General features: G+C 39.6%; 1 protein-coding gene across 7 annotated transcripts in view; it reads right to left on the reverse strand.

The window, feature by feature from the left end:
- Positions 1–27,758, reverse strand: part of RAF1 (Raf-1 proto-oncogene, serine/threonine kinase) — a 112,500-nt gene that overhangs the window by 40,103 nt on the left and 44,639 nt on the right. The window contains exons 1-2 of one of the 7 annotated variants that reach the window (XM_061618104.1): positions 15,416–15,684; positions 3,019–3,109 (exon numbers count right to left, since the gene is read on the reverse strand). The exons of 1 other annotated variant lie outside the window; for it this stretch is intronic. The gene's annotated coding sequence lies outside the window, so the exon portion shown is untranslated. Of the gene's footprint in view, positions 1–3,018; positions 3,110–14,855; positions 15,197–15,415; positions 15,686–27,758 lie in introns of those variants that run through there. 5 more of the 7 variants (XM_061618110.1, XM_061618106.1, XM_061618105.1 and 2 more) reach the window with 5 other exon arrangements.

Consider the following 27,758-nt stretch of genomic DNA (forward strand, 5'->3'; position numbering starts at 1 on the left):
GTAAGTCATGCAAGTTTTGAAAAGCAAACTCTCACACAAAGGAAACAAGATGTTTGACTCTTTTCCAAAGATCAAAATGCAAGAAACCTGTGAATTTTAGAAGGGTTTGTAAATCTTCAATTTACAAAAGGGATTAAAAAAAAAGTATGGCAGATTTCTGCCATTTTAGGAGGCTGAACTTTTAATTGTTCCAGAAGTGGACATGCTCTGGCTTAAACAATTCCACTCACTATACTCACCATGGTGTGTGAGGTCCTAGCCTCCAGCAAGTGTGACAAGCAGCCAGCCATCCTCCCCACTCTGAAGCTGCAGAGGTGTGCAAAAATCACTCTAGCAATAAAATGCCAATCAATGTCCCTCTCTTGCTCCAAGTATGGGAGGACAGCTGCAGATTTTGGCAGCAACGTGCTTGGAAAGCCCTGGTAACACAGGGGTAAACTCTGCTGGCCTTTCCTGCTCCCAAGCAGGAAAAGTAGGAAGATTAGGTTGGACACCACTGCTCTAAGGTGCACTGAGCCCCTTACAACAGTAGCACCCATCTGACCTCTATGCTCACCAGCCCTTCCCTTGGAAAAGGCTGGTGAGGTGTGGGCATGGGACGATACTATGTGAAGACAGCTAAGCCAGCATACTCCTTTGCAGGGCAGGAGGCTTGCTGGGGAGGAGAGGGTGGGAGAGTCTGGCAATGACAACTTTGGGCTTGGCCGGCCCAAAATTGTAGACCCTTACACATGCTTCATGAAGTAGACTGAACTAAGCAGCAAATACAGCCGCAACCAATCAGAAGTTTATACATTTATCAATATGGTCTCTTTCCATTACATTTAATTACCACTAACAGATTCTTTGCATGTCAGAAATGTCTAGTGTTACCTCTGTAACTGTAGTAAGAAGAAACTTCATTTTCTTTTATAGTTCTTTGTGTATACCTCAGTTTTACTACAACTGTTTCCCAAAGGTTGCATTTTTCCCTGGTTGTCATTCTTACATGATTATATGTGACAGACAGGAGATATTTACTTTGAAGTGTAATTATATTACTTGCACTATCAAGCAAATGGGCAGGACTGGGATGAAAACTTAGCTCCAAGTGTATTGTGAATTGTTCCATAAAAGTAACTACCAGGCAGAGTAAGAAACACTGTGTTGAGTATCCAGACCATTAACATATGTGCCACAAAACACATGCATTCATTAGCTGGTGCAAAATGAGCTAAATTCTGCAGTATCTTTATAGGCTGACATTCAAACTTTGCCAATTTAAACTTAAATCTTTTATTTTTGTCATGTACAGTTTATGTTTTATGTTTCAAACATTAAAATGTTAAGAAGCAAGAAGCAAAAATGAGCCAAGAGAAACTGGCAATTTCTAAGGCCAATGCATGTGTTAACAAAAACTACCTTTGATTAGGTAGGAAAAAATGGAGGCAATCAGTCTCTCTCAAGTGCACAAAGAAGTGATAATGATACATTTGAATGCAAAATATTATTTTCAGCCCTACCTTTTAACTCATACCAGAAAAAAACTTTCAACACTTGCTCAACTCTGGAATATGCAAATTAACAGTAATGCTTTAAGACAAATGGCTGAGGAATGCCCCATAGGTTTGGTAGCAGGAACAAAGGTTAATTATTGTGCTGAACTCAAATTTTAAAGCCTAAACATGTAAACACAGCCAAAGAATGAACTAGTATTTTGTAAAGCCACAACACTACACACCTGAGATGCAAAATACACGTCACACACAATATGCCCAACAGTAACCCAATAGTCCTTTTCGAAAAGAAAAACCTCTGATCCACACACTGGAGAACATCACAGGAGGGAGAACTACTCTGGAACAAGGACAGAGTTAAGAGCTCCTGTCTCTTTTTCCAGCAAAACCATTTCCAGCTAGAGGGCTGTCATGCTTGCATGGAGTTTGTAACAGCATGCAGACCTTCACTGATTTAGCTGTAACCGAAATACCCACAAGCTAGTTTTAAAGATTTACAGGGAAACCTTGTTTGTGTCACTACTAGCTAGCAATACTACCGTCTATATTGTAAAATGGGACAAACATACTTTCTTAAAAACAGTACAAAACTCACTGCCTTTTTATACAAAAATAAGAGCTTTAAAACATTTATTTTTGAAAGATTAAAAACAATGGAGTTTGAAAACAAAATATAGACAGCTGTATAAATTATAAACAAACATGTTGTTCCCCCTCCCCACCTACCCCAAAATCATCCCACCTTACTTTGAGACTTCCTCGCCATCCCCCATCCCAAATCTTCTCCTGGAGGTTGGGGGGAAAACCAGAACAGATTAAGGGAGTACATGGGGGAGAGGAAAGGAAGGAAAAGTTCTGCTGCACAGCAAGAAGTCCTCACCCTAACAGAGCTGCTTCACTGGATACTGCCCATATAGACCAAAGACCACATATGGCCTAATGCAGTGACTCCCCAAATTCTTCCCCCTACAAGTCACTTGAAAATTGCTGAGGATTTTGGGAGACCACATAATGATTTTTCTGCCTGTTGTAGCAATTGTAATGCACTGTACTAGATGCTGTATGATTTTTAAATGCTTTAAATTTTTATTGCTTCTTATATTTCTTATCAACTGTATTTTATTTAATGCGATAGATTTGCCATCTCCCATTTTCAAACACAAATCCACAGACACACCTGAATGAAGCTCATGGACCACTGGTGGTGCACAGATCACTGTTTGGGAACCCCTGGCCTAATAGATTTTCATGTAACTCTTGCACTTCAAATCATAACAAAATAGTAGTTGTACTACATTTTAAACTCTCATGCTTATAAACAAGGCAGCATATGATAACAATTCAAAATCTAACAAATGTAAAAAGCCTGAGTTCCTTTTCAAACCTCATTATCCTCAAGGACTAACTTATATTTCACAATTAAGGCAATAATTCCAGACTAAGGACTGGAGTACACATTACATTTTGCCACCGGGATGCTGCCAAAACCACCATCCTGCTCAGAACATAGAGAAGTACTTACTGTGTGGAGCTCCGCGATCATGGTATGAACTTCCACGCTCCTGTTTTCAGCAGCATCGCCACCATGGCAAATGTAGTTATGTGCTCCAGCCCTAAGAATACCAAATGCAATATGTCCATCATAACTAAGCTGTCACCAGGTACATTAATATCATATACCATATGCTTAAAATATACATTGGCTATATTCTTCAGCATATAATTTTCAATTGCCCTTCTTGATACATACAAAGCTAGCTAGCTGCCCGTCCATTATCTACTGGGCCAAGTTCAAGGTTCTGGTTTTGGCATACAAAGCCCGATGCACCTTGGGACCAGGATACCTGAAAGATTGTCTTACCCTTTATATATCCAGTTGATCACTGTGCTCTGCAGGTGAGGGCCTCCTTATCAGTAGGTCCTTTCTGCACAACATAGGAAGCATACCTTTAGTGTAGTAGCACCTATCCTTTGGAATTCCCTCCCCTTAAAAATTAGACAGATGCCATCTCTGTTATTTACTGAAGACCTTCCTCTTTCAACAAGCCTTTTAAGTAAAGACCTTATTCCAGTCTGCGTCTGTGTTGGAATTGCTTTTTAAAGATGTTTTGTTTTAATATGTTTTTTAAAATGTTTTTTTTAATATGTTTAAAGTATTTTGTTTTTAATAAGTTATAAAGTGCTTTTAATGTCTGGGAGGAAGAGCAGGATATAGATTTAATTAATAAATAAAGTAGCCAACATTTCTGTTATGGATTCAAGTTCAACTACAGTACTGACTAACCATCAATACATAATGAAACGTAGGTTAATTTTGCTGTATATGCATGACCTCAAGCTTCATTAAAAGCACGTTGTTGAAGAAGTTGCCCATATATGCAACTTATGTTTTGTTTCTTTAAGTAAAGAAGATACAAATTTAGTTTCTAGATTCAAGGCAGCTCCATTTAACTTTAAGATCTTAGATAATAGATTTTATATCAAGAAGCTTGAAATAAAGTTGCTCTGATCTGGGGTTGCTAGTACTATGTACCTTCAAAACCACAACAGAGACACTTACCTGAAGAGTACCTTAAGGATTCCAAAACCAAACATGCCTAGGATTAGCATTTTCCACCTCAATCCCAATCAGACACATTTTGGAAGATTCAAGGCGCTTACAGCGTAGTGCAGGACTGGGGAACCTATAGCCCTCCAGATGTTCTTAGGTTCCAACTCCCTCCCGTTACCTATCAGACAGACACCATCCATTGCCTTTTCAGCAACTAATGAAGGCCTTCTTTTTTCAACTAGCCTTTTAAGTGGAAATTTGTATCCCAGTCTGTATCTGCATTAGATGCGACTTGTTTTTATATACGGATTTTAAAAAATTGTTTTTATGTATGAAATTGTTTTGTATGCTTTTATTGTTGGTGTTATTGTTGTTAATTCCTTCAAGGTGTTTTATAGATGTTTCCATTCATAAATGTAAATAAATAAGAAAGCTCTACCTAGCATGACCAATGATCAGGGATGATGGGTGTAGCAGTCCAACTACGTCTGGATAGTCACAGGTCCCCAACCACTAGTATAGTAAAGAGAGTTTGAATACTGAGGCCTGGGTTGAAATCACTTTTCAGCAATGAAGCTCATTGGGCCAATCACTTCCTAAATGGAGTAACTACATGTATGCTGTGCTAAGCCCACTGAAGAAAGATTCAAGTGAAGCAAAGCAAAGGAGACACCTTCTTGGACCACTTGTCAGGCAATTGCCTTGTACAATCAGCACAACTCCCTGTCTCTCACTAAACCTCCTAGCCCATACTACTCTCTTCATTTATTAGTTACCTTTTGAAATAACCAAATAGGAGGAGGAACCCTAGTCACATCCTAGCACCAAAAAACATAGCGCTATGGACAAAGAGATGGAAAATTACTATGGCTTGTATCCTAAGTTCCATAAGTAGAATGCCTCACACAGGATGTTCCCACTGGTTGAAAGAGGAAATATTTTTGTTAATTCCTCCCTTCCCCCTGCAGACTCCTGTGCCCTCCTAAACCCCACTCCAGATAGATGGGGGGTCCTCCTGAAGGTAGTGATGTGGGCTGCAGAGGAAAGTGAAAATCACACACACATCCTGCTCCACCAGCAGGGACCCCTTGGAGCAGAGTCCCATCTATGAATGGAAGAAGCCCTTCCATTCGTGGAAGAGCAACTCTGGATCCAAACCACACTGTCTTTGAACAGCTAGAAGTGGAAGCATTTTATAGCTAACATCTCACAACCCAGTAGCAAGCAGCAGCCTCGTGATTCTAGTTCCCTTCTAGGGGTTCTAGTCATAACGGTCAGAAACAGTCAATAGCAGCCAGTGCAATGTAATGGTAAGTGTTGGACTAGAACCTGGGAGATCAGGATTCAAATTCCCACTTATCTATGAAGCTCACTGAATGACTTTGAGCTAGTCAAACCACTCAGTCTAACCTACCCTCACAGGGCTGCTGCAAGAAGCAAATGGGGGGAAAGTATCATATAACACCTTGAGCTCCCTGAAGGAAAGGTGGGATCTTTTCCCCCTGCTGTGCCCCCACTATGTTCCACAGGGTCCCCCAACCCTCCAGCGCTGGGAGGTGGGAGAATAGATAGGGGAAGTCATATAAGTGGAAGTCTATTGCATGAGCCAACTGACATCACTACATGTCATCCTATGGATCTATTCCTAAACTCAGAAATCAAAAGAACACATTTCATTTACTTAAACTTTGTCACTGGTAGCAAATGTTTTACAGAACAGTCAATGATTAATATTCGATATCACATTAGTTTTTAATTCATACAGATAAGCTCCCTCAATTTAATCTCTAAAAAGTTACATAAAATCATTTATTATGTGAAACATAACATTCCCTTACATTCCTAGCAATCAAAAAGTGAAAATAAAAGGGGATAAAGCAAGAAAGGAGAAATATGGCCTATTAACATTTAAATTCAGAAGGCAGAAAAAATTAATTCATCTTTCTTAAAGAACACAAAATGTCTGCTATTCCAAAGGTTTTATATTAATAATACACATGTATTTTTATGTTATATCTTTAGAAGCATTTTACTTTAAGCCACCACCACTACCCAGTAATTTAGTGTGCAAACAAGTTTCTCTCTAGGATATATAAAGAACTGTAGTAGTACTTTGGTTACCTGTCTTGATGTATCTGTATTTCACACCTTCATTTTACAAAGGTGTCAGAAAGCAATCCAGCATAAACAAATGCTATAAAAATACATACAAAAAAATTAAAAGGAAGAAATAAATCCAAAAGCTGAAAATCTATTCAAAAGCCAAATGCAGCAGATGTAATTTTAGGATATTCTGCATCAGACTTATAAAACATATTAGCCTAGATATTCTATAGGCACATAATGCAATTTCTTGTGTGTATGCAAGTTTATCCAAGCACTTCTTAGATGCGAGACCCTCTGGAAACTTAGGCTGCAATCCAATGCATGTCTACTCAGAAGTAAGCTCCATTGGGTTCAATGGAATTTACTTCCAGGTAAGTGTGTATTGAACTGCAGCCTAAATAAGTATCTCTGTGCTCTTATGGTGGCAAAGCAGGGTACAGTAGGGCCCCACTCATACAGCGGGTTTCATTCCAGATCCCCGCCTAAAAGCTAAACTCGCCGAAAAGCCGAACTCCTTCAATAAAATGGTGCCCGATGCCCAAAAAATGCCATAAAAGTGGAACAAGCACAGTATGAGTGGGGCCTTACTCTAATTTTAGCTGCCGTATTAGTGGAACGCTGAAAAGCAGGCCGCAGTACAGTAGGGCTCTGCTTTTCGGCCCTCGAGAATAACAAATAAATAACAAAAACAGACCAAGGTACCTGTTTTGAGAAATAATTTGGCACATTCAAAAGCAATGCAATGTTCAGAGACTAAGTTATGTGTACGCTTGAATAATAAAATATATGGATATTTGGTAACTATTCATATTTTCACAAAATATTTAACACTGTTTATTTTAAAGTAATACTCTTGAAATCTTAAATAACCAACATAGCCAGAAAGCTTTTGTTCAGCTTGTTATAAATTCCTGACTAGAGCCATCTCTCCATACGCACAATACTGCAATATTTACATCATGGCTACAATAACCATGTAAAACAGACCTTGGGTAATTTCCTTACATGATGTTCAGCTCCATAGCCTAACAGACAGTGAAAGTTTAACATTAGGCTGCCATGTCTCCATATATTAATGACTAATCAATCATTCTCTTTCAGCAAGAGTAATTTAAACTTAGTTTTTATTTTTGACATGCTTAACACAACACCCACATTCCATCTAGAATATCAAGTACCACAATTTACAAAAACAGAAAATCAAATGCTGCCCAGGCTGGTCATACTACTTAATTCCTTCTAGTCAGTACACACCTAAGAAAATAGTCTAAAATAGTTTTTCAAGTTGTTATGCTTAGCAGTAGATGAAAGAATAGCTCCCTCTCTTTTGCCCAGACTGCAAGGGATCCCAGCAACATCTAGAGCTGTGTAATACATTCCCATTCCTCAATACACTGGAACACCCAGCCAAAAGTTGGTTTTGTTGAGTACTCCCAGGTTCAACCCTCTCCCTGAGCATGCAAACTCCAAAGTAAATAGGTCAGATTGGAAGTTTATCTAGGCCATGCTATAAATAAATGCCATCAAAAGAAGTTTAAAATGCCAAATTAAAAATTAACATTTGTCCTTTGTTGATGTGCTAGCAGCCAGAGAATTTATTAGAGCAGGTGTGGGCTTTTTTTTTTCCATCTGAGGGCCATATTCCTTTGTGGTCAATTGCCCAGGGGCTTCATGCCAGTGTTAGGTGCGGCCAGAGGCAAAAATAGGTGAAACCAGGGGCAAAAGTAGGTGGGGCAATTGATGTAACCTTACATCAATTGTATTGTAGGTTACATTCAAGTCCTGAGAGTTAAACAGAGAAGGCTGGAGGGCATTATTTGGCCCCCAGAACTGGGATTTCCCACTTCAGCTTAAAGTAACACTACACAAGCCTAGCTCTAGTTCCATCTCCTGCACTAACCCATGTTGCTACACAACATGGGTGGAGCTTGCTGTAGAATGTAGACATTGCTGCTACAAAATATTAACGTCAAAATCAGTGTCAATAGGGCAGGCAGAGTTACATGTAAGACAAGGCTGTACAGCCTCAAATGTTAAGTCCCTAGTCCTTGTTTAGCTTTGCAACTAGACCGCTTCTTTTCACTACCCACAAGATACTCACTGTCTGATGGTCATTTATTACTACTGTACAACAAAATCTTTAATAAATTCAGCAAAGCCTCTTAAGTGGGAAAACTAGTTACCCACTGTGCCATAAGTCAGCCATCAACACTTAAAAGCTTTCACTTTGCCATCTGAACAGCAAGTTTCCTATAATCCTCTCTTAAAGCAAATTTAATGAGCAAAAACTTTCAGCATATGCTTATACTTTGTAGATTACTGGCCTACTCATATGGCAACAGCCTACTGGAACATATGGGAGACAGAGTAGTGTGCAAACTTGCTCATTTATCTTTGAAGCCAAGAAGGATTTTGCTAATTGTTTTGGACCATTATAGCTTCTAGAAAAACTGTAAAGCAGGTGTGTATAATTCAAGGAAATACATGGTTCACATCAGTTTAAAATAAAATACAGGAAAGATTTGAAGACCATCCAGGTCATTTTATTTTTAGTGTCAACCAGAAATCAGGCAAGATATGGGATCTGCTGCATGGAACTCCAAAGCACTTGAGCCATGTCACATTCAGAAATCAACAATTGCGTTTTAATTGACATTATGTAGCACTTCACTGAACTAAGCCTCTCTTCCCTGAAGCAGCACACTCTACACTGAAACTATGAGGCTATATTCAGTACACATACTATACAAGTATGTGATCACAGTACATCTTACACAAACTTCATGCAGCTGTTCTCTTTAAACATCAAAGATACCACACTCTAGTAAAATCCACTGGATAAAGACATGAAGCCTATTAAGCTAGTATGGAATCAAAATAATCCTGTAGTACCTACCAAAAGCTAAATAGAAGGTTTTCCATAATAAATAACCCAGCAACTAGAGATGTTTCTACGTCTGCAAAGTTTGGACAAGCCCTTTCTAAGGGCCAATTCACACAACACAGCACATTCCTCTCTCTACATGAGTACTATGGATAAAAGTAGCATGAGAAACAGGAAATCAAACTGCTAAAATTCACATGATTACTGCAGCATTTTTTTCTAACACAAATCACAGGAATTGCTGCCATAAATATATTCACCTAGCTCAAAAGTCATTATCTACAATGGGGTGAACAGGACCACACATATATACAAATTCTGATGCACACTGCACACATTCTAAGCTAGTGCTAGAAGGTATACTTCTAATGATCAAAGATACACTCCAAGACACTCTAGGAAGGCAATACTGTTGGTCCCTCAATAGATTGCAGCTACAAGAAAACTACTTAGGGGTACTGGATAACCTCACTGCACATCCAGAAAAACAGAGGGAATCAGACTAATGACATTTACAAGGAACTAGATGGCACAAAAAAAGCTAGCTAGTATTAAAGCAGCAGGAGGTGAGATTCAAGACTAGTCAGTCCAGAAATAAATGCACATGCAAACACATTCCCAAATAGATTCATACTTCAAAAGTCTCTAATTAATTCAGTATTTTGATCCAGCAGAGCAGCCAATGACCCTGCATATCTCCCTGCCCTGGGCTCCTTCTGGTAGGAAGGGCAGGATATAAATTTAATAAAAAATTAATTAAATAAATAAATCTATCTGAATTCCTCCATTGCCATAACGAGCTGATAAACTGGCTAGGTCTGTGAGCCAGGAAGCCCTACAATCCAAATCTAATCTCAGCCATAATATCCCTAGGGTGGTCTTGGTAAGCTGTCACATCTTCTATAAAATTTCTGAGATAATGTATGCAAAGTGTTTTGAACATTCTAGATTGCCATGTATTTATTTATTTATTTATTTGTATCCCACCCTTCCTCCCAGCAGGAGCCCAGGGCGGCAAACAAAGCGCTAAAAACACTTTAAAACATCATAAAAACAGATCTTAAAATACATTAAAACAAAACAGCGTTAAAACATTTTAAAAAAACAACTTTAAAAAAGGTTTAAACACATTATTAAAAAAATATTAAGCAATTCTAACACAGACGCAGACTGAGATAGGTCTCAACCTAAAAGGCTTGTAGTTTGGGCCATGGTTCTGTACATGTTTTAATACATATCTGTTAAAATAAAACAGATTTCAAGAAACCTGCTCAAAGATCAACAGGATAACATGTATAAATCAAACACAGGAACTATATCAGCAATACAACAGAATAAAAGAATCATTTATCAGTTTAGTCTCCTACGCAATGTTTGGAGACATGAAAAAGTATTTGCCCGCCAAAAGCTACATTTTCCTCACTAGCTTTTTTTCTGGCTGCTATGCAAATAAAACTAATTTCAGTTACTGTGCTTTATTTTAAAACCACAAGGACAGATCTACTGGAATAGGTAAAAACAGCACTACTGAAGATGCCAAAGGAGAATCTTTCCATTATATGGCCACCACTTAGACAACAACATCAGCTGGCTTTCTTTTTATAACCCTTTGGCTACTTATATACGAATTATAAACTTTTAAAGGCTGAGAAAGAAGCTTCAACCCCTCATCTTCATCCAATGCTACCCTTTATACTTTTAGATTATTTTCCATTTTGCCTGTATGATGTCAGCAAATAAACACACATCTAAAAAAATAAGACCTTAGTCTTCCCTTCTTGTTGTCTGACTCAGGCATGCCATCATTAAAATTCACTTCAGAGGCAATTAAGTCCTTTCAAAATATTAATCAGTGCAGCACAATCTGTGACCATCCAAACTAAATCCAGCAACCCCAGCTGCAAAATAAACTCTGTGTGTCTGCTGAGATTCTAACAATGGAATTGTCAAGTCATCTGTCATGCAACAGTACACAACTGGTGGGATATATATAGTTTGGTGGGTCACAAACTGTGGACACCTGAAATAGTCCGCAAGAGGAAAAATTACCTATTCTACTGCAAGACATCAATATGAAGGACAGAAGCCAAGTGCAAGGCAAAGAGTCTCCAAATCAGAAGTAGATCATCCTCTTCCCCACCTGCAGCAAGTTTATCAACAATGTTTCCCGAGAATGACTTTGAAGGTGGATCTTTGTACTCACCCAAATACTCACTATATACCCAGTAGAAATCTGAATGATACCAAATCACACAGAATATAAAACCTAACAAATTTCTCATGAGCTACTAACTACATTGTGTATGGGGGATTCAAATTCCTTAGTATTGCTCCATGAATATGCCATTGTGATGTTTTCATGCGGGTGAAAATCAAAGCTATTGTGCCAGCTAAGTAAACCACTGAGAAATCAAGCAAGTTTGTTTTATTGCCATAATTTATTCCAAATGCAGTATTAAGGGTTGCTGGTACAAACCTGAGCCCACTTACTTCTATCCACAATCAGCTTGGAGAGAGAGATACCTTACTGCCACAAAAAACTGTCTGTATGTTAGCAAAAAGCCCTATGATTTACTCTATGATTTAGTTAAGACAACAGCATAAAGTACACTTTAAGATTAAGTCTATATCACAGCTTCACCTGGTTAAGAAATTAGTGTAAGCATGTAAAGAGAACACACAGAGCCCCTTGTCCATCCCAAGCCAACTAAAGTTAAAGAAACAAAAATATGCAATTATCCCTCTCCTCCACTGTTTAGTTATCCACCACATCCATAGTATATATATTTACTATCCCGCTAGTATAAGTCAAGACCAATTTTGAGATTTTAGCTCACTCTCTTCCCCTTGAAAAATGACAAAGTGAAATGCAACACTGAAGCCTTTGGGTCTAAAATCCTAAACCATATTTAATTACTGTTAGTACCACACCCATCTAGCAAGTCAGTGAACGAACCTCACTCAGTTCACAGTCTAAAAATATACAAGATGTTCCAAATGTCCTTCAGTGATACTGCGTGGAATGAATAGAACACATTGCTAATTGATACAGTTTTATTAGGATTTGCCAGATTTCAAGCAATTTTGGTTATACGACAACTGCACTAGAATACCATGTTGGGAAGTAAACAACAGTACTGTCATCTACTTAAGAGAATTCAGGCAGCATTGAAATGCTCACACACACACACACACACACACACACACACACACACACACACACACACACACACACACACACACACACACACACACACACACACACACACACACACACACACACACACACACACACACACACACACACACACACACACACACACACACACACACACACACACACACACACACACACACACACACACACACACACACACACACACACACACACACACACACACACACACACACACACACACACACACACACACACACACACACACACACACACACACACACACACACACACACACACACACACACACACACACACACACACACACACACACACACACACACACACACACACACACACACACACACACACACACACACACACACACACGACATCTAATAAAATATTTCTATAAACTAATGTAAAATGGAATATATATTAACTGAAACAACTATCCACAACTTTTGGCAAGTCATCTTTTATTTGGTTTTGATCATATTTCTACTTTATATTCCATTTGAGGAACAGTAAGGCATCTTCAAAAACATGTGCTGTTGTACTTTTGGAGCAGACAACACAGTGCTACTAACAACTGTAAACAAACTTAGGGACCCATTTGTTATTGCTTTGCTGAAAGGAGCAGTTAGATGGATTTCTATTCTAATCCAAGACTTCAGGGATAATTTTGGCAATATTATACAGCCACAAGAGTGGCTGTATGTTTACTTGGTTACACTAATAGTAACTATATTCTACAATAAATACATAGGGCTATTATCAAAAAAGGATAATAATCAGTTCTCAATTCTGAAAGAGTTCTTCATTGACTTGGTACTTGTAAAAAAACTACAGCACATAAATGTTAATGCTTTAGGTGGATCTGGACTCATGTAAAATGTTTGTATTGCATTGTTCCAGCAAAATAATTTCAGCATTATATACAAAGTATTTAATAACACCATATGCTTGTTACTGAAACATTTCAAATCTGTACAGCTTTCCAAACAAAATAGCAACTTACAAAGAACTTCAGCAAAAAGCAGAAGCTACACAACTTGAAATTAAAAACTGGACTAAACATTAGTTTTGAACAGGGGTGACTAACCTATAGCCCTCCAGATCTTGTTGGACTATAACTCCCATCATCCCTAACCACTGGCCATGCAGGCTGGGCTGACAGAAGTTGAGCCAAGTTACATCTGGAGGGTCATAGGTTCCTCACCCCTAGTTTTATACTCGAAGAATACATGATTAACAGCGCAAACCTAACAGTGTCTACTTAAAAGGCCTACTGAATTACTCCCACATGTGGGGTCCCAATTGCAGCCTACATTAAGTTCTGCTACATGGCCAGCAATGTTACAGCATGTATCAGCTTGAATTAGACAGACCACTGGCCTAACTAGCGTAGTGCTTTCTACTTTGGCACTGTAGAAGACCTTGCTATCCAAGATCCTTTGACTTGAAATTCCAGTGATTAGACTTGGGCCTTTATATACGACTATTTTGGCATTAAGCTGTATAAAAATAAACAATATGCTGTATTCCTTCCCAAAGTAGATGCTACACATTCAAAATTATCTGCTTAACTAGAATTCTATTTAAAACAGAAATTTTCTCAATTCTATATTACTCAAGTATTTTAAGTCATTCTGACATTTAGGCTACAATTCTATATACACTTGGAAAGTAAGATTCACTGAAATGAGTGGGACTTTCATCCAAATAAACATTGATGACTCCAATAATAGTGTCATTAGAAACAGTCTATAATAGACTCCAGAAACAATAATTGTTTATTTGTCCACTCCAAACCAAAATCACCACCACTGCGACCCAAAGGCAATCCTGTTTGTATTATCACTGGCTTTATTTGCATATCTGTGTTTTATCCTACATAAATCAATTCCAGTTAGTGTCAAAGAAAATCTGAGTAGACTCAAAAAAGGTACTTGTCTCTTACATCCACAAAGATTTATATCACCCATCTAATGGCGAAGTTCTCTCCAGAAATTTATTCTGTTTTCCACACATAAGGATTCACCTTCACTTCTGTACATACATACAAGGAAGCTGTGGAAAAGCTGCTAAATTCCCTCCTCTTTTAAACCTCTCTTAAAGAAACCAAAAACATGCCTGGAACACACACCAAGAACTATGGGAATCCCCATTCTGCAACCTCTCCTCACTCCCCACCGATGACCTCATTTCTGAATGTTTCTAATCGCCTAATTCAAATTATTTCAAATGCATTTCACGGTCTACCCAGGATGTAAAAGGATCTATCCGGATTCCAGAGGATGCTGCAGCTATCACGGAGACAGGCAATGCATTGAAAGTGCACCGGCACTTTGGATAAGCTGCAGGCTACACAATACTATAAAATACCAGCCCAAACCATCACAAACATCAACTCAGGGCAAAAGAGAGAGGGGGGAAACGGGCGAAGCGCTTTTGGATCCGCGGGCGTTTAGTCACAACAGCAGCCAGATGTAGCCTACAAGCATCAACCCCGCAAAAGAAATCACCAACTCGCTGCCGGCGATAATAGCATCCATTCCCTCCCCTTGTCAATGAAGCGAAGAAGTTACTCCATCACATTGTTGGACGCCACGATACAGATGTCTGCATTACTGTACTTACCTCCTACCCCACACCCGTTCCCTAAAGTGCAGGATGGTGCGCTTTCCTCACTAAAAAAAAAAATGAGGAAGGAGCGAACGAAAGCAAACAAGCAAAAAGTGGGTAGGGCCCGAACATGGAATAACGTCAAAAGCTGGGTCGTTTCACAAACGGGTTGTTTAGGAGCTGCAAAGTAAGCGTCCCGTCTAAATTGCCGGAGGAAAGTGGAGGCGACTCGTACGCAGCAAGGAATGGGGAGAAGCCCAGCGCTAAGTCCGGGGACCTCACAGCATCCCCTCTCAACCTCGGGAACAGACGGGACCTTGGGGCAGAGAGCGCCGTCCAAGGTAGGCGGCTCCAGCCAGAGACCCAGATGCCGAGCACAACGGAAGCAGCTGGAGCAGCAACTTTATCTCCTGCGTCTCCTCTTTTCTGGTCCCCGCTACCCTACGTTACACACACGCACACCTCGACGCAGGGGCACCTTCCCCATGTCCTCAGACGACTCAAACCCGTTCCCAGGGCTCCAACAACGACACCCCCACTCCACAAGACCCCCACACGCGAAACTGGCCCAGTACCTGTCCGCCTCTCGGCTGCCGCCGTCTCCCGCTCCGACGGTTCTTCCCTCACTCAGAGCCGCCCGCTCCCCATCTAAAATGGCCGCCTTACTAACTCCAAGACATTTATTCTAAACCCATCCAAACTCTCGGTGCTCGAGTCCCTGTGGCTGGAGCACCGAGTCCTCGGGATGGCTCGAGTTGTCTCCCGGCCCGCCCCTTTCTCCTCCCTAGAGTCGTCCGCCCGTCTCGACGCCATTTGTGTACTCCTGACTGCCGGGGGGGGGGAGGACTGAGAGGGGGCCTCGGAAGTTAAGGAGCATCGCAAACGCCCTTGTGAAGCGGGCAAGCCATTCCAGTCCGAGGAGACACACGTTGCCCCCTCCCCAGCTTCCGGAGTCGGCTCTGTCGCATTTGCCCGTCTTTGTTTAGATTGAGATTAAGTTTGCCAGATGTCCCTTGTTTTCAGGGATTGCTCTTTATCCTCAGAATATCACACTCAAGGGAACACTTGCGGCACTTACTATTACCTTCCGATTGTCTTTGCATCTTCACTTGATAAATTAAGGGAACATGCCGTTGCCTCCGTCGCCAATAAACCAGGATTATATCTGTTTAAAATGACAAGATCTAAGGGGCACTATAACTAAAACTGACTTAGTCGTAGCCAGTGTAGATGTAGAATTACTTCTTACTACCCCGGTAGATGTTTTTAATTAGCAAAGTGGTTTATACTGTGAACTAGGTGTGCCTTTCTGCGAACCCTATTTGGTAGACGGCTTATTACAGCAGCAAGATTCTGCTGTATTTTCACCTTTAAAAAGTGTTCACTAAAGGGGATCAGTCTGATTGTGCCTACTGGCCTTGCCCTCACAATTTCAGCAGAAGGACCTGTACAACCATGGTTCCCAGCTAAGTAGAAGAAGGGATAGCCATAGAGCTCTCTTGACATCTGACATGAAAGAGGCATGCCTGTAGGGCCAGTGGACATGATCCTGCTCGATTCCTCCAGGTTTACAGTTAACGTCATAGGCTGTTGCAGATACTCTAACCATTTAGTTTGTCAGGGATCACAATCATGGAGAGAGCCATTTACACATAGAATTATATGCAGACAGAATATGTGGGGTGGGGACCATTGGCCATGCTAATGAAAGGTGTTGTTCAACATCTGGAGGACCACAGATTAGCCACTCCTGCGGGCTTCCCAATTGCACTGAAACAAATGCATGTAGATTGAGCACAGAGCCTACTACCAGAATGCCATGTCTCTTGTGCATATTGGTTCTGTCCAGTCAGAACATTTTCAAGAAGCTAGATCGAAGACAGCAGTAGGCTAATTGACTTATTCAGTGTCATACAACAAGCTTATGGGGAAAATATGACTTCAGCCTGAACCTTCCAGAAACAAATTACACACTCGTTCACTCTCTTCTTGCTGGATCACCCCTGCAACTGGAATGTGTACATAAATAGACTAACGCAGGTTGATTACCCTGTAATGGCCTTTAACCATCTTGTATTCACCAGGCAGCACATCAACGCAATATCACATATTTGTAGTTTGTGTATCATCTGGCTCTGCAGTTCAAAATCAAGAATATCAGCTTAGAATTTCTCATTTCATTGTTAAGTGTTTATTAACCCTTTACTTTTTCTTTAACCTATCCACCCTAATTGTTAATAGGATAGTTAAAGAGCTTTTGGAGGTAATCCACATTAGATGATCTTGAATAAGCACACAATGTTAAAAAGTGTAATAAAAGGTTATGGAAATTCTTCACCTTCTAAATGCAAGTGTATAAGAAATGTTCTGAATTGCATATAATTATTTTTACTTATTTATTTTAAAAATACTTAAGTCAACCTTTTAGCAAGTACAACATTTTACTGCAGTCAGAGTAGCTCACAGTAAAACAGTTAAAAAGAGACCAACAGAATAAAATAATGAACATCAAAAACTTACAATAAATATTGGTGTGCTAACAACGTACAACGATCCATGTACACTAAATTAGATATATTTCTAATTGCCAGATGCCTGACAGAATAAGAAAATATTTATCCCCTGAATCAATAAAAGGTCAAAACTAGACAAGTCTTCTTAGGTGTAGAGAAGGGGTAGGGAAATTTGTGGTCCCCCTCCCACTTTTGAGGGATGAAAGAATCATGCAGAGGGTTAAAAAGTCTGGGAAAATATAAATGTTATTACATGGTGCTGAAATGATACCAATGTTGGCCCAGATGAATCTCCCTGGGGCAGCAAACCATGATCAAGGATACCACTACTAAATAGGCCCTTTCCTTCATAACCACCCACCACACTCAAATAGCTGGGACACCAATGCACATTGAACTAGATTAACTGAACTGGATTAACAATAAGAAGAATATGCCATCAATTAACTCTCAAAATTCCCAGGTTGGTTTACATAAAAGAAATCAGAAAAACAAATATTACAAATCAGATCTTAACCAACCCAAGAACTAAAAAGCCAGATAAAAATCAGAATGATGACTAGCACAATCCTATATGTATCTGTTCAGAAGTAAGTCCCATTGTGTTCAGTATGGCTTACTTCCACTGAAGTAGGGAAAGGATTGCAGCTAAAATTGCGCCTAAAATGCCTGAGAAAATAGAAAGGTCTTTGCCCAAACCAACAATCTCCTCTCTGGCTTGGGGTACTACACCTGGAAAGGCTGCTGCATATTACATACTTTGCAGCTTCCCAAGACTACATTCAAATTTCCAGGTCTGAATGGACATACCTTGTTGGGAGACAGTAACAGACTGTCCATCATCCATCGTCTTTCCAATATCACTTTCCCTGTTCTATGTGAACAAGTTAATAACAGTAATCCATCTTAGATATGGCAAAGGAACAGATGACTGTATCCCCATTCCCCACATAAGATACATATACCCAAACGTGGACACTTTTCTTATAAAATCCTTAGTCAAGTAGCACAGCAATTCAATAACTGAAGTGGGTGAGTGGGTTTCAACTGCCCGTATTTCAGAAGCATACTTCTAAACAATGCATGAGTGGATGTTACAGACACATTCAGTTGCCAAGGTTTAATTGTAAAGTTTACATCCCTTGAAAATAACTACCTTTCAAGACATGTCAAAAACACAGGGCACAGCCTTTTAATACACTGCTGGTTTTTGTCATTGTTGTCTTCTGTTTTTTTCCTTTCTGATCCCTCTTGTTGCCTTGCCCAAGCATGAGTAGATGAGGAAAGTAGTAACCAGTTGGTAAGAAACAAAAATAACTCTCCAAAAATATGCTTTATAATTGTAAATTGTAAACTATCCTCATTAAAATATATGAATTTGATAATGATATTGGATGCTTCAACAAAAAGTCCAGTATTCATATTTACTATTCCAGCATAGGGAAGAGGAGGAGATTTTGCATAATCTCCAGTTTTTCCAACGTAACCCTTTCTCTAAGGCAGGAATGGAGAACCTGTGGTCCTCCAAATGTTAGACCCCAGTTCCCATCAGCCCCAGCCAGCATGGCCAACAGTCAGGAACGATGGAAATTATAGGGCTATAACATCTGGATGACTGAAGTCTTCCTCCCTCCCCCATTCTAAGGTAAACATTTGTAACACCGTTTCTAGATTACCAATTATGTTATCCATTATTGTTGATGGGTGGTTTTATTTTGACTTTCACTGGTAACTTATGCAACTTCGAAAGTTGATGGAAGACCATGAAAGAAGGCTTGCTAATGGCTTTTGCAAGGTACTGCAAGGTAGCTACCAATGGGTAGGTGTCCTTAACAGATAAAATGTGATGATACCAGATGAAATATCACCATAAAAGGACTACACTGTTGACATCTTTTTTGTGTTTGTGGAGAAGAAACAGAGGCTACACAGATTATATTTTTAAAAGATAAAATTTCCCTCTGTCAATGCATTTGTAATACAAACTCCATGCATATGCAACATTATCATCATCTACATGCTAATACCAGTCTCAAGTCCTTGAGTACTCCTGCTTATGTAGCCAAGCTCACACTTATGTAGTCAACACAGCAGTATCCACACAAAAGAGGGCAGTATAAGCGGACTCAGGAGAACCCTGAAGCATGCAGATGCACAAAAACTTTTTAAAGCCCAAAAAAAGTCCAAGGACTGAGTGCACTCTGTGCCCATGGAATGCTAACTGCTGGGAATGGATAAAAAGGGCATGTACACATGATAATGTGCATTCAGTGCTTGATGCTAGCACCTTTTGGGGATGCTGCACACACAATGTCATCCCCATGACGTCCCTGTCTCACACTATTTGTCGATCTAGAGCACATTCAGTAAAAATCCATTTTGTGCCAAGAATGCACTTCTCAAGTACTTGCTGTATACACATGTACACAGAGAGCACTTTCTCAGGTCGCCTCCTATTTGGGTAGATCTACTAGTATATGTCTTTGTTGTCCTATGAATCAGCAACCTTCAATAGCATCTGTTATAAACCACCCTGTTCAGATCTTGTAAGTTCAGGTCTGTGGCTTCCTTTATGGAATCAATCCACCTCTTGTTTGGTCTTCCTCTTTTTCTATTTCCATCTGTTTTTTCTAGCGTTATTGTCTTTTTTAGTGAATCATGTCTTTGCACTAATTTGCCCCTGGCTTTGAACCATCCGAATCCACCTACATGATTAAATGTTCTGCTTTGTTATATGATGATGAGAAACACATATTTCAATATTTATTATCCAAGTATGGGATAAATGATGCAATTAGTAGGAAGATAATTCAGATTGTAGATTTAAAGAGAATTTCCAGTAAAACCTAGGGGTCACACAGATAATTCCTTCTCTCATCCACCAATTGCAAGGAAAACCAGTTTATAAAAATTTAGCCAAGTTAAAATCCAGGCTTAACTCTTTGCAGACTTAATTTTTTGCAGGAGGAGAACTGTTGTGTGTTGATATTCCTGCTGCTTGTATGGGATGATGTTTTTCACAACCACTTGCTATTTATCTATTTATCTATGCATAGAGAGAACCATGACATAGTTATATTGTCTATGGGATACATGCGAGAGTATACAACAGATTTTGGTCATATAAATAAGGTTTAAATAGGGTTGTGCTAAAGATTCAGATTAATCCTGAATCAAGAACCAAAGTGGGGTCACTTCTGACAGATTTGGGGCTTGTCAGAGATGAAGCAGAATCTCTCTGGAGCACTCCAAATCAAAATTCTCCCAAGCGCTTTGGGATGCATCAGAGATTCTGATTTAAAAAAAAAAACACTGTAGACCGTATGTCTGCAAAACATGAAACATTTCTCCCAAGCTTGCCTTGTAAGGAAACACCAGGTGAGGGAGAGTTCTTTTGTGACCAACAAGTCTAGCTTGGGAATTATTTTAGAAGGGGTCTCTAATCACAGTACTTTGGGAAAAAATGTTGAAGATTTTGAAGTAATGTATCATGCTGTGCTGGTGAAGAAGCATGAAGAGTTACAAGTGAGCAACTTTTCCCAACTAAGGCTAAAAGCAAACTGAGCCTTTTAAAACTTAATAGAAAAATCAACTCATTTGAAATGTGGTGCTGGAGGAGAGCTTTGCGCATACCATGGACTGCGAAAAAGACAAATAATTGGGTGTTAGAACAAATTAAACCAATGTTCCCAGAGACCTTGCCTGAGTCTCTCTATCCGGTTACATTCGTGACTGCGTGCCTATGCTGTTCCCAACCCCCTTGTATCAATGCAGATAACTCATAACTCGGGGTTGCTCTGGATACTTATAATGTTATCTTCTCCTCTTCACTGCTGCCACCATTTGTTACTGTTTCCCTTCAGCCTTGGTTATTACCTTACCCTCCCTTCTGGTCTGTGAAACCCCAGCCAAGGATCAGGCCTTCGGTAAACCAAAATAGTATTTATTAAATAACATTAATAACAAGATAACTTTGATTATGATCTACAAGCTTATGGTTTCATCTATTACTGTGATATTTGACTTATTACTAATCCGAACTCCACCTCCCTCTTTCTCCACACTCTCCTGACATACACCAACTTACACCCACCTCCAAACTCCACCAAAACAACCCACTCACGTCCACTCAGATTCAACTGTCATCCTTCCATTTATACTCTCAGCCATCCAAACACTCAGCCAATCATCCAGCATTCTACTGCTCATTTACTCCCCCCAGCTAAAATGATGAAACTGAGGTTATCATACTTTGGACACATCATAAGACATGATTCACTAGAAAAGACAATAATGCTGGGGAAAACAGAAGGGAGTAGAAAAAGAGGAAGGCCAAGCAAGAGATGGATTGATTCCATAAAGGAAACCACAGACCTGAACTTACAAGATCTGAACAGGGTGGTTCATGACAGATGCTCTTGGAGGTTGCTGATTCAAAGGGTCGCCATAAGTCGTAATCGACCTGAAGGCACATAACAACAATAAATATAGGGTAGAAGGGCGGGACATAAATATTTTAAATAAATAAATAAGACTTCCCCCCTCCTCCCCTGTGCACCCCCTCAATCTGTTCTAGGGATTTCCCCAACCCTCCAGAGCAGATTTGGGAGGGCATGGGAAGTCCCATAGCACAAGCTGAAATCCTTGCACTGATGGGATGTAGTAGATGAATACCACCCTCTTATAAATAATATTATCTTTAAAAAATAATAATTGCACTGTTAAATATTTACTTGACTCCCATTTTTATGTTCATGTGGAAACAGAGCCCATTATGTTCAATGGGTCTTGCTCTCAAGTAAGTGAGCACAGAATTGCAGGCTAAGGCTAAATCCTATGCATACTGACATAGCAAATAGTTCCATTGAATCCAGTGGGACTTAGTTCCAAGTAGACATTAACAGGTTCAATTAAAACGTGTTGTGCTTCACTAGCTTATGTTATGGGTAATATCTCTGAAATTGATTATATTAAACAAAGTTACTAATGTGCCAGCAAAACGTAAGTTATTGAATCCAGTTGCCTTTGTAGCATTTTGACCACATAACTCCAGTGGCATTACAAGAAACTGCACTGATAATAAGGTGACACATTGTACAATTGTGGCAAACAATGCTTACCAAACATGATGTGAATTCCATGCAAGTTTTTATCACTATCAAAACTGTTATTTCAGTCCTTGCCTGAAGAAGGCCTCCCAAATTGTGTAACAGTTCTCATGGAGCTGTGCCAAACTCTTCCATGCAGTTCCAGCCTGCCACATCAGCTCATCTCTCCATCTGGCTCACAGCCATCCAACTGCCTCATTTGCAGCTCTCTTCAGTCCTCAGTATTGACTTTGCTATTTACCCACTCCAGAGAGTCTAGTTCAGTCACTAGCTTTTTTCTATTGCTCCACGAGTATCTGACTAGAATTAAGTTAGCTGTCCAGCTTTGGCAGTATAAAAACAACTGGTTAGTTTTGCATTAACCATTCTGTACATGACACATCTCCTGTGGGGCTGGAATGGTACTAGAGATTGAGAGAAATGCATTATGGATTATTTTTCAAAATATTTGCCTTGTTGAAAATATTCACCACTTTGTCTCGTGAATTGTTTGTGTAACTAGATTCTTCCAGGAATGCTGGACCATTTATAATCCTATTAACTGCCGCCATGTTCTGTTTTCCTTTGTTCTAAAGAGCACATAACACAAGATCAGTTACCATAAGCCAAAACATGTGACTCTTTTCATTTGTTATTTTATTACATCATTGAGCTTTTATACTTATTTTTCCTCCTAAGCCCCTATACATAGTATGTATCTTTATAAAGTTCATGTCCAGGGTATGTATACACCACTTGATCCAATGAAAGTGATTGTATCGCACAGCCACAAGAGTGGCTATATACTATGGCCAGCATGGATTTTTCGCATTCCACAATGTTAAATTGAAAATACCCCCAATGCCTTTCTGCTGTTTCCCATAAACTCATTTTAAAACAAAACCTTACAAAACTTACAGTCCTGCATTCAGAAACGCTTGCTTAACAACTCTCTAAGTTTTTGCGGTGATACACAAAACAGTCAGAGAGAATACAGAGTTCAAAGTGTAAAATGGGGGGGACACCCCTGTTGGACTTTTTTCTGTCAATGGACTCATAATTTGTTGAAATTAATTAAAAATCAGCCATGTTCACAGAGTACCTGTAATCCTATTACTGACTTTGCCTCATACTCTGACCTTCATCTTCTGCAGTTTAAAACTTTTTTTAAAATGCATGGCTGATTTTTAATTAATTTAAGAAATTTAATATTGAAGTCTATTATAGCGTCGGGCATGCTCAGTAAGAACCGTCAGTGTTTTAAAAGCCGGAGTCACAGCTGTTTGGCTTTGCTAATCAGGTGGCCACACCCACACCAGATATTTATTTCACTTTAGACAGTCATGGCTTCCTCCAAAGAATCCTGGAAAGTGTAGTTTGTAAAGGGTGCTGAGAGTTGTAGGAGACTCCTATTCCCCTGACAGAGCTCCAGTGGTCAGAGTAGTTTAACAGTCAGCCCCTCTTCTGGGGATTGTATCGCTGTGAGGGGAATAGGGCATCTCCTAGCAACTCTCAGCATTGAACTCAATAAGCATGCAAATGATCAATCCATTCTCAGCAAACTAAGAGGCAGGCAAACTAAAATTCTTGATTTTTCCCAGGACAGCTATGGTGTCCCTCACTAGTTAAGAACAATGGAAGGCAGGAATAGGCTGACTTCTCACAAAATGGGCAGAAAACTGCCTCCATATTTTGTCTTATGTCTCTGGATCCACAAGGGCTTGAGACTTGCTTTTTTAACAAAATAAAAGCTGAGACTCCAGGCCACCTAATGGGCTAAGTAGGCACTAGATAGCATGCCTTGAATCTGGGTAAAACCTGGCTAACTGGGCAATATGGCAACTCTACATAAGATGATGTACTGTAGTTTCTTATATCTGTATCTGTAAGAAAGGTGTCAAGTGTGGATACCAAGAAGAGTCCTGTAGCACCTTAGACAAACAATGTTAATATAGAACTCTTAACTGTTGTTTTTGCTGCCTGTAAAGACTAATACACAGCTACCCTTCTGGATATTTTGTGTGACACATCCCTAAAAGAAACTGCATGGGGCAGATTTTGTTCAAAACTGGTTGGGATCTGGGGCAATAATGTGACAACTGTATGTTGCTGTGGGTCTCTCAGTGACTGGGACTGATGTTGTATCCTGACAATACCTAAACAACTTATATATTTCTATTTTATATAACAAAATTTATATCACACTTGATTGTAATAAAAGCTCTAAGGGGTTTACAAAAAAAAAAAAGATCAATCCAAGACAGTTAAACTCAGATGTTTAAAACAGTGTGTGAAAAAGATATTAAAGCATGTTTCAACTTCTAGATGCGTGGTTAGGCTTGCCTAAACAAAAATGTTTTAAGCAGGTGCTGAAAAGAATACAGTGAAGGTAGGCACATATTTCTACACAAACGTCTTATTAGAAAGCCAAAGATTTCCAGTGCTTTTGCCAAAAAAGGCTGCCCTGAAAACCTTGCTTAATCAGAGGCCTGGCTTGCACGTAACACTAAGCCATGGCTTATTTATTTATTTATTTATTTATATCCCCTTCCTCCCAGTAGGAGCCTAGGGCGGCAAACAAAAGCACTAAAAACACTTTAAAACATCATAAAAACAGACTTTAAAATACATTATTTAAAAACATATTTAGACATCTTTAAAAAAAGTTAAAAACATATTTAAAAAAAGGTTTAAAAACATGTTAAAAGGCAAGCAGTATGGTTTCTTAAACTATCATATGTTTGATTGTCTGAATCCTGCCCAGCAGTTTAACTATGGTTTGTATATTGCCAGCAAATCATGATCTGAAGCCATGGTTTGTTATTTGCTTATGAATCTTGGTTTGTTTTAACTGTAGCTTGGCATTTTGTGAGAATTCAGCATCATTCCTTAACCATAATTGTTTTGGTCACTCCACCCCAAACTCTTGCCAGTTACAAAGGCTCAAAGCTAGAAGCACCTAAATAACAGACCAAGCTTTGGAGAAATAAGCCATGGTTTTGTTTCAATTGATTGTGGGACAACTCATGGTTTGTCAAACAAACCATGGCTTAGCACTACATGCAAACCAGGCCAGAGAAGGGGTGGAGCAAAATTCAGTACAGGTGAAAACAGATTTGGTTAAGCATTTAGTGATGCGAGGTAGTAACACAATATTCCGTAGACATGGTATGCTGTTCTGCAGGTCACACAGAAATTAGACAATACCCCCATGGCAATACATTAATACTCCTTATGACCTTTAGTACATTTGTGTAATGTGGCACAAATGCATAATAACCTTGACCCAGAATATGTATTCTAATTAGTTGTGGGAAAATCATTGTGCATGGTTGAGAGCCTATTTTTAAACATAAATGGCCATGATTTATGCACACTAAATTAAAGCAGACTAAATTAAACAACAACAACAAGAGAATAGACATATAATCTATGGTTGATTGATTCCCAGAATGACAACATCTTGTGGTAGGCTTGAAATTACTTAACCCAGAGTACAGGACAAAGGGAAAGGCATGGTCTCACATTTGAGCTTGTTGAAGCAATGGCAAAGCTAAGGTTCAACTTCAGATGAAGCAGCCTGACTGCCTCACACTGTTGTATATCAATACCTTGTCTCCAGCACAGAGATAACTCATAAATGACCAACAAGTGGTCCTTCTCTGTATAATTAGAAAGAAAGGGAGTTGTTTCTGCACGTTGCTTCTATAGGCACCATCTTTTATTGTTTCCTATCCTTGTATCATCATCTCAACTCCTGTCCTACTACCAGTTTTTCTTTGGATTCTCACCCCTTTTTCAGTTCCCATCAGCTGTTCCCTGTTCTGCCTTCAACTTGATCTCATACTTCCACAGCTTCCCTGCTTCCACTTCTGCCTGTAGACTACTATTTTAACCCTTGATCTGTTGATTCACCTGTGGACAGGAATTTGGACATTACACATCACGTTTCCTATTCTATTCAGCCACTGTCTGATCCTATGATCTCGATTCTGGAATGCAAAGACCCCAATTCTGGCTTGATACCAGCACTTACTGACTTTGGATCCCAATCTGGATCACACCTGCCTACAGCTAGTTCTGCTCCTGCCACTGCTGCCTATGTGCTCTCATACCGCAGGGGGATAAAGTGTAGATCCTGAGCAGGATTCACCTGGCAGCACAGAGAGACGACACCATGTACCAAAGGGAGAAGCCCTGGAAGGAGATTTTCAGTACAATTATTCTGCTCCTACACTCCTGTTCTGCCCCTTGTCATTCACCTTAGAGCTTTATGGGAGGAAGAGGAATCACGTCCAAGTGAAGGCTGATATCCAGAAAAACAAGGAGACCCAAACTAGGAGCCTTACTTGTATGCATGTACTGTAATGTATGAACTGAATGCAGTCGATCAGAGATGGGGACCCTGTGGCCTCCAGATGTCAGCCGCAGCCACCATGGCTAGATGGGAGTTATTGCAGTCCAACAAAATCTGAAGTGGCACAGGCTCCCCTATCCCTTCAATGAACCCTTCTGTAGAAAGCAACTTTTGTGTGCAAGCTCATTTTGCGATGCTTTTTCCCTTCAAGTTACGCTATAAAAATCAACCAAGGGCAGCAACATTGGTGTCACAGCTTTCTCTCTAACAATGAAATCAACTGGTTATCAAAGTTAAGATAAGGAACAAATCATTTCTTTTCTGTAGAAATGGAAAACATGTGCAAGCCATTTAAAAAAAAACCTGCTTTCTGCACAGAATGTTGGTTACTTGTTTTTGTAGGAAGTGAGTTCATTAAGGAAAATGCTAAGATGTTTGGTTTGCACTGTGAACTATGCAAAGAATTGACAACAAAGCCAACCATACTATTGCTGAAAAGCGGCATGGAACAGTAAATATCAAAGGTCATCAAGCCACTAATAACTGCAGATTAGTAATCTTGACACCTGTCAGTTGACAAAGTGCTACTGTAATGTGGGCTGTATTTATCTACAGCATCATAAAACACAGTGTCCACATATTTCCTCTCTTGGGAGCCATTCCATGCCATTACACAGAATGAGGAGATAGACTGAAGTGGTATAATTCTGGCAATACCATTAACTGCAGCCATATTTTCAAATACTCCCATATATTAAAAGACTCATGCATGTATTCATCTTCAGGACAAGGGCTATGCTAAACCTTTCTCCTTCATGTGCTAGTTTACAACATGGAATAAACTACATGGTAAGAATTTAAAAGTTGTTGTCTTAAATGGTACTGTGCAGAATTCTGTCAGCTCACTGTGGACAAGGGGGAGAGAGAGAAAGAACTCAAGGAACAAGTAACTACCTGCAAA

The sequence above is a fragment of the Rhineura floridana genome, chromosome 3 (genome assembly GCF_030035675.1).
Source record: "Rhineura floridana isolate rRhiFlo1 chromosome 3, rRhiFlo1.hap2, whole genome shotgun sequence".
In the NCBI taxonomy this organism is placed as follows: Eukaryota; Metazoa; Chordata; class Lepidosauria; order Squamata; family Rhineuridae; genus Rhineura; species Rhineura floridana.